The following is a 14052-nucleotide window of genomic DNA, read 5'->3' on the forward strand; positions in this document are numbered from 1 at the left end:
GTGCCCGACACAGCTGATATGGCCCCTACTTCACTCTCTTCCATTTCGTGGGCGCCACTTGCGATTTGGTATGGAACTCCATTTCGTGGCCGGCGAGGTTGAGTTGGCCATGCGTATTTCAGACATTAATTTAAGCCATGCGTATTCCTGGAATTAATGTTTTTTCCATGTTTAAGAAAAAGGAAGGGGTATGAAAACAAACAAAAAAAAGAAAAAAAGAAAATTGATAATACTAAATAATGTGAACAATGGACATATCGGATATTTAATTCAATAGGTATACAGATAATTATGTTTATTATTTTTACTGGGATTCTTTTTTTTTTATTCGATTTACTTATATACAATTAATAATAGCTTGATGTTCAATTCACTAAGTGTATAAATAGTTATTCTCATGTTAAAGTTTAAGAAATAATTTAAAAGGTAGAGTATTTTTTTATTTTGTTAGGTCAACTCTAAAATTTATTATTTAAATTATTTATAAAAATTATTGTTTATCTAAAAAAAATGATCAGAGCAACAAACGCTATAAAAAAATTTAACAAGTGTATGTCAATTTTATCGAATTACCAGGATAATTAGACTTCTATTCATTTCTCATTAGGAACTATATTTTTTTTTTTTTACTACAAGAATTTGAGTTATATTATTAAAATAATTCGATTAAATGTATGATCCAATTTGACTATAATTCTGTGAGGAAAAAAAATCCATGTTTCTATTGTGGGAATTGCAATGGTAAAACCTGGAACCAAAGATACTTAGACATATAACAATTTACCAACAATTTATTGTGGCCTTACTAATTTGAGAGATGTCAGCATCAATTTCATTGAGAACTAGTGAAGTTGCACGGGGTATGATAAGTATAATGAAAAAAAAAATTAAAATATTGTTAGATTAGGTGCTTAATATGGATCTTTTATATTAAATTGAATCATAAAAATAAGAATATATAATTTTACTTTTTAAAAAAATACAAAATTTTATTAAAAAATTAAAAATACCGTTTAATTATAATAAACACATTATAATATAATTGTATAATAAAATTGTGAACAAAACAATTTAATATTAAGGGGTAAGTACGATTTTGGTCCTTTAAGTTTAGTGTCAGAATCGAATTCATCCCTCTTGTTATTTTGCCATTAAAGTCGTCTTTAATATTGCATTTGTATTTAACTTCGTCCTTTGTAATTAAAATTTATTTTAATGACAATTCTATCCTTTTTATTTCGCGGGAAATGCTTGATTTCTTTCCTTGGACGAGAAACCCTTAACGTTTCTTATTCATAACACTTGGTTTCTTATTCACAAGGCTTGGTAAAGGAAATCCAATACGTTGTGCCCTAAGCCATGATCGGAGAGGACCGGAGATGTTGATGGACTAAAACCGAAGAGTGGAGGCGAGGACGAGGAAGTGGAAGAAAGGGACGTGAGGATTCGCTGGAGCATTACCGATAGGGTTTGAGTAGGTATGTTTTTGTTCCTTCTTTTCGGTTTGGTAGCTGTCGCTGCAGTGGGTATTCTCGGGTTAGATTACTTAGGGTTTGGGGGTGTGTTTATCGTTGGAATGAGGCCATGTGTGTGGAGAGTAGGGAGTAGGTAGTTCCGTCTGTTTCATGTTCTATGTTAATGTGTATGTGTTGTTGTACTCTATTTCAGGGTGTGGTAGAAGACGATGGGTAATTTTAAAGTGAAGGTTTACCATGGAGGATGGTTTACGTATAAGAATGGTCCATTAGAGTATGCGGGAGGAGAAACAACGGTGATAGAAGATATTGATGGTGATCGTTGGTCTGTTTTTGAAGCGTATGCTAAGCTAAAGCAACTTGGTTACGTCAAGGAGAATATCCCATCATTATGGTTCAAGGATCCAGTTGCTGAAGACATGGAGAAAAATCTGAAATTGTTTAAAACTGATGCGGATTCCATTGAGATGTGTCGAATAGCAAAGTTGAGAGACCATGTAGAGTTATATCTTGTCCATAAGGTTCAGGAGGAAGAGATGTTTCCTGATGTTGGCTACATTGATATTGGGGATAAAGAAGGGATGGGTGACATTAGTGAGGGGCTGGAGCTGGTTCCGTATGGTGGAGTAGATGAGGGGGGAAAGCAATCTGAACCATTTGCTGCTGAGTCTGGGGCAGAGGTCGACAATGAAGTTGGGTATGATAAATCTAGTAACAGTGACAGTCTCGATTCGGAGTACAATCCATCTGGGGAAGAGGATGATAGTGAAGATGATGTGCACTTTACTGATAGTGATGATGATGTTGATCCTGAGGTTAGTGGGTTTCAAGATGTGAATGTGATGAGTAAAAAACCTAGGGCTATGAATAAGAATGCTTGTGTAAATGAGCAGTTTGAGAATGTTGAGGGAGGAGACAGTGATGAGGGAGATTTCGATCACCAGGTTGGGTCTGATTCAGAGCATGAGGGCTTCACATTTCCAGTTCACAAGCTGCAGAAAGATATGAGTCAATACAAATGGGAAGTTGGCACATTGTATGCATCTCGGGAGGAGTTCAAGGACACTATAACTGCTTATGCTGTGCATACGGCAAGGTCAATCAGGTTTAGGAAGTGTGACTTGCAGAGGGTTAGGGCTGTTTGTTCGGGTGATTGTCCTTTCTGGGTGTATGCTACGAAGGTCAGGGGTGAGGAAACTTGGCAGCTACGCAGCATGAACTTGACACACACATGCACACAAGCACACAGGGTGGGGATCTTACATTCGAAATGGTTGGGCAAGGCGTTTAAGAAGAAGGTTGAGTCGAATCCGAAAGTGAAAATAAAGGAGTTGGTTTCCAAGGCATAGAAGAAATGGAACTTGACTGTGACTAAGTCACTGGCCACTAAGACCAAGCAGATTGCACTTGATCAAATTCAGGGAACCTTCCGAGAGCGGTATAAAAGAATTTACGATTACGGACAGGAGCTTATGAGGGCAAATCCAGGATCCTCCGTTCGCATACAAGTGCAGAGGTCCCCAGATCTTGACAGTGAAGCACCAGCATCATCAAGGACCAGTTACTGCATCTTTCAGAGGATCTATGTGTGCTTGGAAGCATGCAAGCAGAGCTTCCAGCATTGCAGGGATTTTATTGGCCTAGATGGATGCTTCTTGAAGACACCCCAGGGAGGACAGCTGCTAACTGCAATTGGGTGGGATCCCAATGACCAAATGCTGCCAATTGCGTATGCAGTTGTGGAAGCCGAGATGAAGGACTCATGGAGCTGGTTTCTAAGTCATCTTGCATCTGATGTTGGGCTGGATAAGATGGGAAGATCTACCTTCATGTCTGACCAACAAAAAGTAAGCAATTAACACTAAATTTATAGAGTGAAATGCATCCATTCAATTCTCCCTAATTACAATTTTCCTGATTCTATGCGTGCAGGGTCTGTTGCCAGCATATGATGAGGTTATACCTGGCGTGGATAATCGGTTCTGTGTGAGACACTTGTACAGCAACTTCAGAAAGAGGTTTCCAGGATTGCAATTGAAGAAACTGATGTGGAAGTGCGCTAAGGCAACTCACTGGAGGGATTGGGAGAGGCACATGGCCGAGATGAAAGCTGTGAATCAGGAGGCCTATAGGTACCTAATTGCTATCCCTCCTAGGTATTGGTCTAGATCTAGGTTCACCTATAACTCTAAGGTAGATACATTGCTTGAAAAGTGCAGTGTGACTTGTAAGCTACTTCTTGCTATGTTATGTTTCTGTCAACTTTGCCTATGAGCAACTATGACTTGTACTTGGTTGCTGGATTGGACCAGCCATCCCTTTTGGGATTACATATGTGCCTGAAACACTTTTTATTATCTAATGTTATTATGACATTTTACCATATTAACAGAGGTTATCTTTGATTCAAGTTTGTTATATTGTTAGGAAATTAGTCAGTTATAGATAACAGTTATTTAACAAGCAGAAATCAAATTCACATAATTGTCATTTATACATGATGAGAACCAATTCAACATAACACATTCATACCAGGTACATAATTGTCACCTAATAACTTACCACCAAAACACTTCTCACCAACACACAGTCAACAAAACCAACCCTAAAAGAATCTACCAACAACAACAACAGCATCATAGCCATACACCCTTTTCATACCATGTTCAACGGAATTACACACTTAGGCCTAGACATAGAAAAATTATGCAGCAACAGAAACAGGAACCCAGCCCACCCAACAAACCCTAACAGAGCAACAACCATTAACTTCCACTCTGCCGCTTTTGTCCTTGATTTCAGGGAGGCAAGCTTCTTCTTCATCCTTGCAATTTCTGGGTTTCCCAACTCTGTCTCCGACTCTGCCCAACGAAAGAAGTTGCAACCTTCATGAACCTACACAAAATCACCCTCTTCAATCTCCACTCCTCAACCCAGATAACTCAACTGAGAAGAAAAGAAAGAAAAACAAATCCCATAATAAACACAGCCCCAAAATCTGTGCCCGTAGTTCTCCTTCGTCCCCGAGGTACGCAGCACCAACCTCTCACCATGGGAACAGAGCAGCAACACACCATGCGAGGAAAATTTGCTCCGAGACGACATCGAGCTTTCGGCAGCCATGGCATTCTCCCTCCTCGCCGTGGACGACGGTGGTGTCGGCAGCAGATCCAGATGCAACCAACTTGCCCTTCTTTTTTGGGGTTAACATATACCTATACCCTTTAATTTTATATAACCATTCTTCTAACTACCCCAACGAGTCAAAGGGCATTTATGTCCGAAAAAAAATTTAAGGGCGAAGTTAAATACAAATGTAACATTAAGGACGACTTTAATGGCAAAATAACAAGAGGGACGAATTTGATTCTGGCACTAAACTTAAGGGACCAAAATCATACTTACCCCTAATATTAAAGTCTGGTAAAAAAATTAACTATAAAATTAAAATTTTAATGAACAAATTATTACCTTAATATAACAAAAATATTTGTTATGCCATTTACTACAAATTACAAAAAATGATGAAATTCTATTAATAAAAAATTATAATACAATGCAGTATAGTTATCACCATATTTAGATAATGAACTTTTAAAAGTTTATATTTGAAGATAAATGATATTATTAATGAAACTAAAATCCATACGACTGGCAAGATTCTCTGCCAAACTAAAATCAATCCCACACTAAGCTGTCAATTAATGAGACACTATGTAATAAGCCAAAAAAAAACATATGACCCGTAAATCAAAACGGACCTGCTACACATACAAGCTTACAAGCTTACAAGTTAGCCCAGCCCAAATAGAACTCACGCGCATGAAGAGAGATTACATGGAGCGTCACATTCATGCGCTCAACACTCAAACGGTTACGTATGGCAGACTCTTCCACTTCTTCCACTTCTTCCACTTCTTCCACTTCTCAAAGCGCTTCGAAAACAAGGAAACCCTTCCATTTTCGAGCGAAAATCAAAGTTCAAAATATACAAGTCATTGTTCGAAATCTCCGTCAAAACACCATCAAACTCTCCATCAAGAATCTGAAGAGAAAACAAAGCAACCATACTCAACGTAAGTTCATTAAGATTCCTGTATATTTTCCATATTACAAACTACGTTTTACTTTCTTTCTACGTCGTTGTTCTAGGGTTTACTGTTATTCTTGCTTCTTTGTTACACTGTTCTTCTACGTTGTTGTTCTAAGTTATCCTGTTATTCTTGTTGTTCTAGATCTTCTGGTAACTGATTTTTGGGGGTTTATTCCGTAGATTGGGGGGTGTATACTGCTTGACCTTGTAATGTGGCTTGATATTGAAGCATGTTTGAGTGATATCTGACTGATATATATGGATACTATATCTGAATCATATCTATGGGAGTATCTCACTGTTATCAATGGGTGTATCTGATTCTTACATATGGGTGTATCTTACTGTTATCAATGGGTGTATCTGACTCATATATGCGTGTATCTAACTGTTATTAATGGGTGTATCTGACTCATATATATGGGTGTATCTTACTGATAACTTTGAGTGTATTTTTCGTTTCAGAGAAAATGGCAGCAAGAAACCAAACAAAAGATCTTAAGTGTGCCACACATCTCCTAAGTGATAAGTTCAGAAACATGACCGAGGAGAAGAAGGCGATTGTGAGGGATTTAGGATTCGGTGGGTTGATACACATCCCACCACTGAGGGTGGATCACCAACTGTTAAGGGAGCTGGCAAACAACTTCAAACTTGGGGAGAACAGACTGAAAACAGGATATGGTTCTTTCCAAATAACACCAAAAATAATAGGTCATGCGCTTGGCATCAATGCAACAGGTAACTAGCTTAAAATTATAGGTGTATATTAAGTTGATGCTTGGGTGTATTTGAACCGACTTGGATACTTTGTTGTTTTCCTTTTTGTAGGAGATCTATTTCCTGAGAAAGTTGAGTATAAGAAACTTTCTGATGATGACAAAATAATTTTTAGAAGATTCCAGGGTAAGACCCTCAAAAGTCTTACCGATGAAATGATGGAAATCGGCGTTGGCAACGAAGAGGAACGCCTGATGTTCAAGAGGATATTCATCCTCTATATACAGATGGCGTTCCTTTTGCCAACGACGATAAACAAAATATCGCCTGTGCACCTGGCCCCAATTTTTAAGATGGACAGCATATCGGAGAGAAACTGGGGGGGGGGCATGTTTTGAACTTCATGGTCAAGGGCATCACAGACTACCAGGAGAAAAAGAAGAAGGCAATTGATAGCTGCCTCTTCGCCCTGATGATAATTTACTTTCATCTTTCAAAAAACAAAGGCAAGAAGAGGGCTGAAAGACCACCAAAGCCCTGCATTGCCAACTAGAGTAAGGAGCAGTTGGTGGAAAGAATGACTGCAGAAAGAGAGGAAATTTTGGTAAGTAAACATAATATGTTGGATGTATTTTATTTACCTGAATACTGCTAACTAAAATATCTCATGTTTCAGGGGATTGTGAAGATGGCGGAGACAAGAGAAAAAAAATGAAAAAAAAGAAAAAAAAGAAAAAAAAGAAAAAAAAAACAAGAAATAAAAAAAACAAAAAAAGGAAGGCGAGTCCAACATCGTCTTCGAAGACAGAAACAACTACCAATAGTGACACTTCTACCTCTGAGTCTGAGACTCAAGAAGACTCAGAGGATTCAGGAAGAAAACGCCCCAGCAAAAAGGGGAAAAAGTAAGTACCATACTTGGGTGTAATTTCTTTTTCTAGTTGGGTGTATCTTGTGTTTCATTTGGGTGTATTTTTAGTATGTTCTAAATAATGATTGTTTGCCTTCCAGAATGGACTCCAGAAAAAGAAAGAAGAGGCAAGAGGAGTCAGATTCTGATTCAGAATCTGAATCTGAACCAAGTGATGAGTAATATTCTGAAATTATTACTCCTTTCTTTTGGCTTCATTATAAAGATTTCATGTATTAACTGAAGTGTCTCTTATTAACTTATAGAAGCAAAGAATCATCACCGGCGGAGAAGAAAAAGAAAAAGAAAAAGACAAAAACAACACCAAAAAAGTAAGCGCTTCTTTGGATAAAAATTCTGTGATAAAATTAGTTATTTATTTCTGATTCTTACTTTTTTTTTCAACCCAAAACACAACCAAAAAAGAAAAAAGTTGTTGTAGAGGATTCACCTCCTGAAAAAGATCAATACTTTGATGGGTACAGTACCTCGTAAGCTATATTACCGTCTATCGTCGTAATTATTTTTGTTAACATCTTCTTTTATGAATGTAGTGAGACATATGAAATATCAAGTGACGAACTATATGAATGGCTAAGGGAAAACGTTGATAAATCTGCTGCAGAGGGGTATGTCTTGCTGGGGTGTCTATTTCAGATTTTGGTGTGTTTTGTTTGCTAATAATTGTTTCTTGTTTCACAAGGAGAACCAAGCTGACCTCCGATCGACAGAAGGTCGCTATGTGTCCTCTGAAACGTAAGAAGCTTTATTTAATAAAATCTTATTATCATGATTTGGGTGTATATTGTACATTCTGTTGGTTGTATCTTGTGCATTCATTTTGGTGTATTTTATACCTGTATCCTATTTTGTCTGAATAACATGAAATCTGTTTTAGAATACCGGCTGTGAACTTGGGAAGTGATGATCCTTCCTCTCAAGGACACACTGAACAGAGTAGTGTAAATCAGCCGTCACAGAGCATGTAATTTCTCTTTCAAATAACCGTTACTTTTGTTCTTCTATTACCTTCTACTTCTAATTCTGTATATATTTTTTTTAGAAAAAAAGACCTTTATTATTTTCTTCAAGAAAAAAAAGGCACGAAAAAAAAGCAGAAACTGCGAGTATGTAAGTTTTCAAAAAACAAAGCCTGTCTTCTTTTTGAATTGTTCGGGTGTATTTTTTGACTTTCTTTGGGTGTATTTTAGGTTGAGTCCGGCTGATTCGGATATGATGGTTGTGAGAGAATAGACACCGTCGGAAGCGCTTGCAATGTGAGTTTTCCAATAATATTTCAACCTTATAACCTTATTATTTTCAAAGGTGTTGTTAACCTTTCATTTTTCTTCTTGTTTAGAGTTCCGATTCAGGTTTTTGTGCCGGCGTCCCAAACAACCAATGAGACAGATTTTGAACCAACCCCTATGCTACAGATTGAAGGGACTACAGAAACGTAAGAAATAGTATTGGGTGTATATTTGTTTAGAGTTTGGGTGTATATTTGCTAACAGTTTGGGTGTATATTGTTCCTGATTAATTTTTTTTGACGCCATGATTAATTTTGTGTAACTGTGCAGCACTCCTGAACCCCCCAAACAACTTCAAGAAACCACACCCACGCTTCCCCCAGCTCCAACTAAAATGTAAGTTCATAAGACTAAAATCAATCTTTCCTTATCATCCGTATATTCTTATTCTTACTCTTATTCTTATACATGATGATGCAGTCATCCAGCCGCAGAAGACGCTGCTGCCATGTTGATGATGGCACGGACAGCAAGCTATGTTCCTAAAACAGATCCAGGGGTGCCATCATTCAGCCTTGGATTGACTGATTCAAGCCAGGAGGGGGCGTCAACGCAGGAGACAGAAAGGGCAAAATCTCCAGAAGATGCAAATTTGATAGAACAATTGGACGATTTGGTCCAAAAAATAGCAAGCAGTGCGGCGAAGGGAAAAAACAAAAGTCCACAAATTCCGAGGGAGACTGGGGTAGAAATTTCTGCGAAGTTTGAAACTCCTGGGGGATTAAATCAGATTACGGATGATATGAAACAAAAGTGCTACATCTGGGGGACGAGACTGAAGAAAGACGCAGATGGCAATACTAACGAGTATGAGGAGATGTGCACTATAATTGCCCAAGATGAATACATTTTGATGAGAATGCACCTTGCATCCCTCCAGGCAAAAAGTGATATAGAATCTCAGGTAATATTAGAATAACATTAATATTTTTACACGAAAGTCAACTGCAATGTGTATTAATGTAAAATTGATTTCGGCATTTATTTCTAGATTGTATCTGCCATCTGCCTCATCCTCAACCAGAAAAATGAAAAGAGGTTTCAAGAACAAATATACTGTCTCCCCCCCGATATTGTGGTAAGTGTTACTTCTACGAACTTTGGGTGTATTTTCTGTATTGATTTGGGTGTATTTTTTACGTTTAATTGGGTGTAAGTTGTGAATTTTCAATATTTCATTTCTTGTTTCGCAATTCTTGCAGAGCATGGCACTTTCGGATCACCCAAAGGGGGAATTCGTATCACTGAAAACGAATAAGGAATTCAGAGTGGAAGACTACCCGAGTTTTATTCCCTTCATAGATAAAAAAAAATTAACTTCGCATCCATATGTAAGTTTTCGTTTGCTAAATTTGTTAGTACGCTTATTTACTTATATGCCAAATAAAATAACACTGTTGAAATGTGGCAATCCTTCAGATTTTTGCACCTGTTTGCCACACGGGGCATTGGTGGTTATGGCTGATAAATACAAGGAAGCGGAAATGTCATATACTTGACCCGCTACACAAAAAAGCTCCAAGCGAAGAGAGAAAGAAGCTTAATAAATTCACTGTAAGTTGCCTCTGTCTTCTTTACTTTAATAGATAGGTCTATTTCGTTAGTTGTGTTGGGTGTATATTGTCCATTCAATTGGGTGTATCTGGTGCATTCATTCGGGTGTATTAATGATTTGTTTTGGTATTTAAGGGATATGTATTTTCAAGATTGATAGCATATGCCGGCGGGGAACCTCTGCAGAAAGGCGAGAAGGAGAAGGAAATTAAATCATCATATGTTAAAATATCAGGCCAAAAATCAAGGTATAAATTTGTGACTCTGAACATTAAACTTTCCTAAATGAGATTTGTAATTTATTTTCTTCGTTTTCAGCTATGACTGCGCTATCTACATTATGAAGTGGCTCGAGTTAATTGAGCCAAAAAACATTAAAAAGGGAAAGTATGAACGGGATAATTGGCCACAGGTAACTGTCTTTAGAACTATATAACTATGTATTACTTTACTGAATTAATATTGCTGTTTAAACAGAATGTACTTTTTAATTGTAGGAGGAGGTGGACCACTATAGAGTGGAGTATGCTTCCCGGATACTATTCAGTGAGATGAATAAACAGAGAGATCGGGCAATTAGAGAGAGTAGTGCTATAAGGCTGTCAAAGCCATCCTCTGTATTATTGAGTCCATTTTGTCAGATAAATTCTGCTAATATAGAAACTGCGTAATCCAACTGCTGGGTAGTTTGTAAATTGAACAAATGATGTAAATATTTGCCATTTATCAACAACTTCTATTCCATGTATGTTTTTTCCATAGTTAAACTATCTGTGCTGTTAAACTGCCTGTGCTGTATTCAAAAGCTGTATTACAGGTGGTAAAATATGAAGGAAAAAATCAAGGCATATATAAACGCAAATTATAAACTGTTACACCCAACGCAAGTCTAATAATACACCCAAGATTGCATAAAATATACACCCAAACTGTATGTGCTGTATTCAAAATGTATGAATTACATGTACTAAAATATGAAGAAAAAGATCAAATCAAATATACACCCATAACCTGCGAATTTTTACAGCTTTTGTTCTATATGTATCTATATACGTGTCTATATGTAAATTGTGAATTAACAAAAATATACCCAAAAGAACAGTGCTTTTACACCCATATTCTATAAAACTATACACCCAAAGAGTTATCCCCTGCTGCTGGTACCCTGAACTGATAATTCATAATGTGTCCTTGATATTGGCTGGAATTTGAATGCACTGCTGATGCAGCTTCAAACAGGTTTATCTGAATATAATACTCACACATTAGCTAAACTATTAACGAGAAAAATAAACTCAATCGCCACAAATTTAAAGAACATTACTTTTACCTCGCTTAAAACTTTCGTCTTCTTCTTTGTGGCATTTGCAATCTGTTTCTCCAACTTTGAACCTAGCCTGTTTTTTGGACGTCCTCTTGTTCGAATCCTTGGCGGGCTTTGAAGCTCGTTAACGGATTCCAAGTTGGCATCTTCGTGGGATAAAGAAGATGTCCCCTTCCTTTTGACTTTTAATGATTCCATCTCGGCCATGACGTTATCGTACGTGTAGCGACCCTCAATTTTAAAAATATAAATATAAATAAGTTATAATTTATTTTATAACATTAGAATTCTTTATTTTTAGAAAATTATTTTTATTATTAGTAATTGAACTAATTTTATAATAATATAAAATTAATCAAAACCATATTATTATTATTATTATTATTATTATTATTATTATTATTATTATTATTATTATTATTATTATTATTATTATTATTATTATTATAAAACATTGGATATAAACATCATGAGTATTATATGTACTATAAACTTATATAGTTTTGCTCCCTAGTGTTATAAAATCATTGTTGTCATTATATTACACTACGTTGTTATTATTATTATTATTATTATTATTATTATTATTATTATTATTATTATTATTATTATTATTATTATTAATTATAAAGTATGGAAATGAAAGACGGTTTATGTTTTGGTATTAAGTTACATATATATCATTATTATTATCCACTAAAGACTATGCATAGACGTCCACTATAGTTTATCCTTATCATTATATATATATTATATTAATTTACTTCAGATATTATAAATATAATAATAATATCATTCTTATAGTAATGATTATATTGGTACGCTAACAAAAGGATTATGTAAAGCAGTAAGAGTGAGAACGGGAAAAAAGAAAGAAACGAAGGAGCATAACCGAGAGAGAGAAAGAGAGAAAACGGAAACCTCCAACAAACTTTTGGCTTCAATTTCTTGCAATCCGTAACTCCAATAAAAAATCTAATCCGGTAAAAGTATTCATATCTTCCTCCTCTACACGTTGGCACCACTTTTGGTCGGTAAAAGTTGACGGTGACATAACTTCTCTATCCCTTGAGTTCGGCCAACAGGAGTTTTAGGAGGCACAGACGATTCTGGACGTTTTCTTCTTCGATAGCTCGATCAGAAAGCTTCTCCGGAGCTTTGAATATTTTGATTACGTACGAAGGTATGGTTTTGGTTTCTCATAGTTAATGTTTAATGTCACGTGAAAACTTAGGCTAGATGACCTTAAGATAGGAATGAACTGAGTGAATAATTGATGGATTGTGTATATGGTATAACATATGTGGTTTAGCTGTTATTAATAATTTGCTATTGAAGTTGGTTGGTTTTGGGAAAAGATTTAATATTGGTATTTGTTTGACTTTGAAATAATTTGTTACTGGAAATAATTTGAATGACTGAGAGGTGTTTGGTTTGGTAGTTGGGACCCTTGAAGGGTGGCAGAAATTCGAGTTTTAGAGGAGGTACTGCCAAAGTTTCTGCAAGAACTGAAGTTTTCGATTTAAAGTGATATTTTAAAAGAAAGAGATTATCATGTAGCTTGTGTATTTGAGACTATTAGTTGACCCTCTGTCGCAAGATGTGACCGGGCACTTTAACTCCCCGGATTCCCCCATGGGCATGCATATATATGAATATTGAATATTATATTTGAGCTTGGAGTTTAACTCCATGGAATACTATATTATTGAGCTTGGAGTGTGACTCCATGGAATATTATATTTGAGCTTGGAGTTTGACTCCATGGAATATTATTGAGCTTGGGGATGCGCGCACAGAGGGACTGTCCAATGGTTAACTACCAGGACTTGTCGGGTTGGCTGTATAACCGACAGATGAGACTCATCAGCTATAGGACAGGCATACATCATATGCATTTGTTTGCTTTGTTTGGGTGTGCATTGCTTTAGTTTGCTTAACTGTTAAATTCTGCTTATCTGCTACTTGTTCTACTTGCTGTAAATGCTTCTCTATTTGTGTTTTCCTTGTCTGTAATGTTTGTCTATGTAATTAAGAGGCTGGTGCACGAAATTGCAATCACACTTTTGCAACTCCGCACAACTAACCAGCAAGTGCACTGGGTCGTCCAAGTAATACCTTGCGTGAGCAAGGGTCGATCCCACGGAGATTGTCGGCTTGAAGCAAGCTATGGTTATCTTGTAAATCTTAGTCAGGATATCAGAAATTATCAGGATTGATTATAAAAGCAAAAGAACATGAAATGGTTACTTGTACTGCAGTAATGGAGAATAGGTTGAGGTTTGGAGATGCTCCATCTTCTGAATCTCTGCTTTCCTACTGTCTTCTTCATCAAACACGCAAGGCTCCTTCCATGGCAAGCTGTATGTAGGGTTTCACCGTTGTCAATGGCTACCTCCCATCCTCTCATTGGAAATGTTCAACGCACCCTGTCACGGCACGGCTATCCATCTGTCGGTTCTCAATCAGGCCGGAATAGAATCCAGTGATTCTTTTGCGTCTGTCACTAACGCCCCGCCTTCAGGAGTTTGAAGCACGTCACAGTCATTCAGTCATTGAATCCTACTCAGAATACCACAGACAAGGTTTAGACCTTCCGGATTCTCTTGAATGCCGCCATCAGTTCTAGCTTATACCACGAAGATTCTGGCTAAGAAATCCAAGAG

Source organism: Arachis stenosperma, chromosome 5, assembly GCF_014773155.1.
Source record: "Arachis stenosperma cultivar V10309 chromosome 5, arast.V10309.gnm1.PFL2, whole genome shotgun sequence".
Classification (NCBI taxonomy): Eukaryota; Viridiplantae; Streptophyta; class Magnoliopsida; order Fabales; family Fabaceae; genus Arachis; species Arachis stenosperma.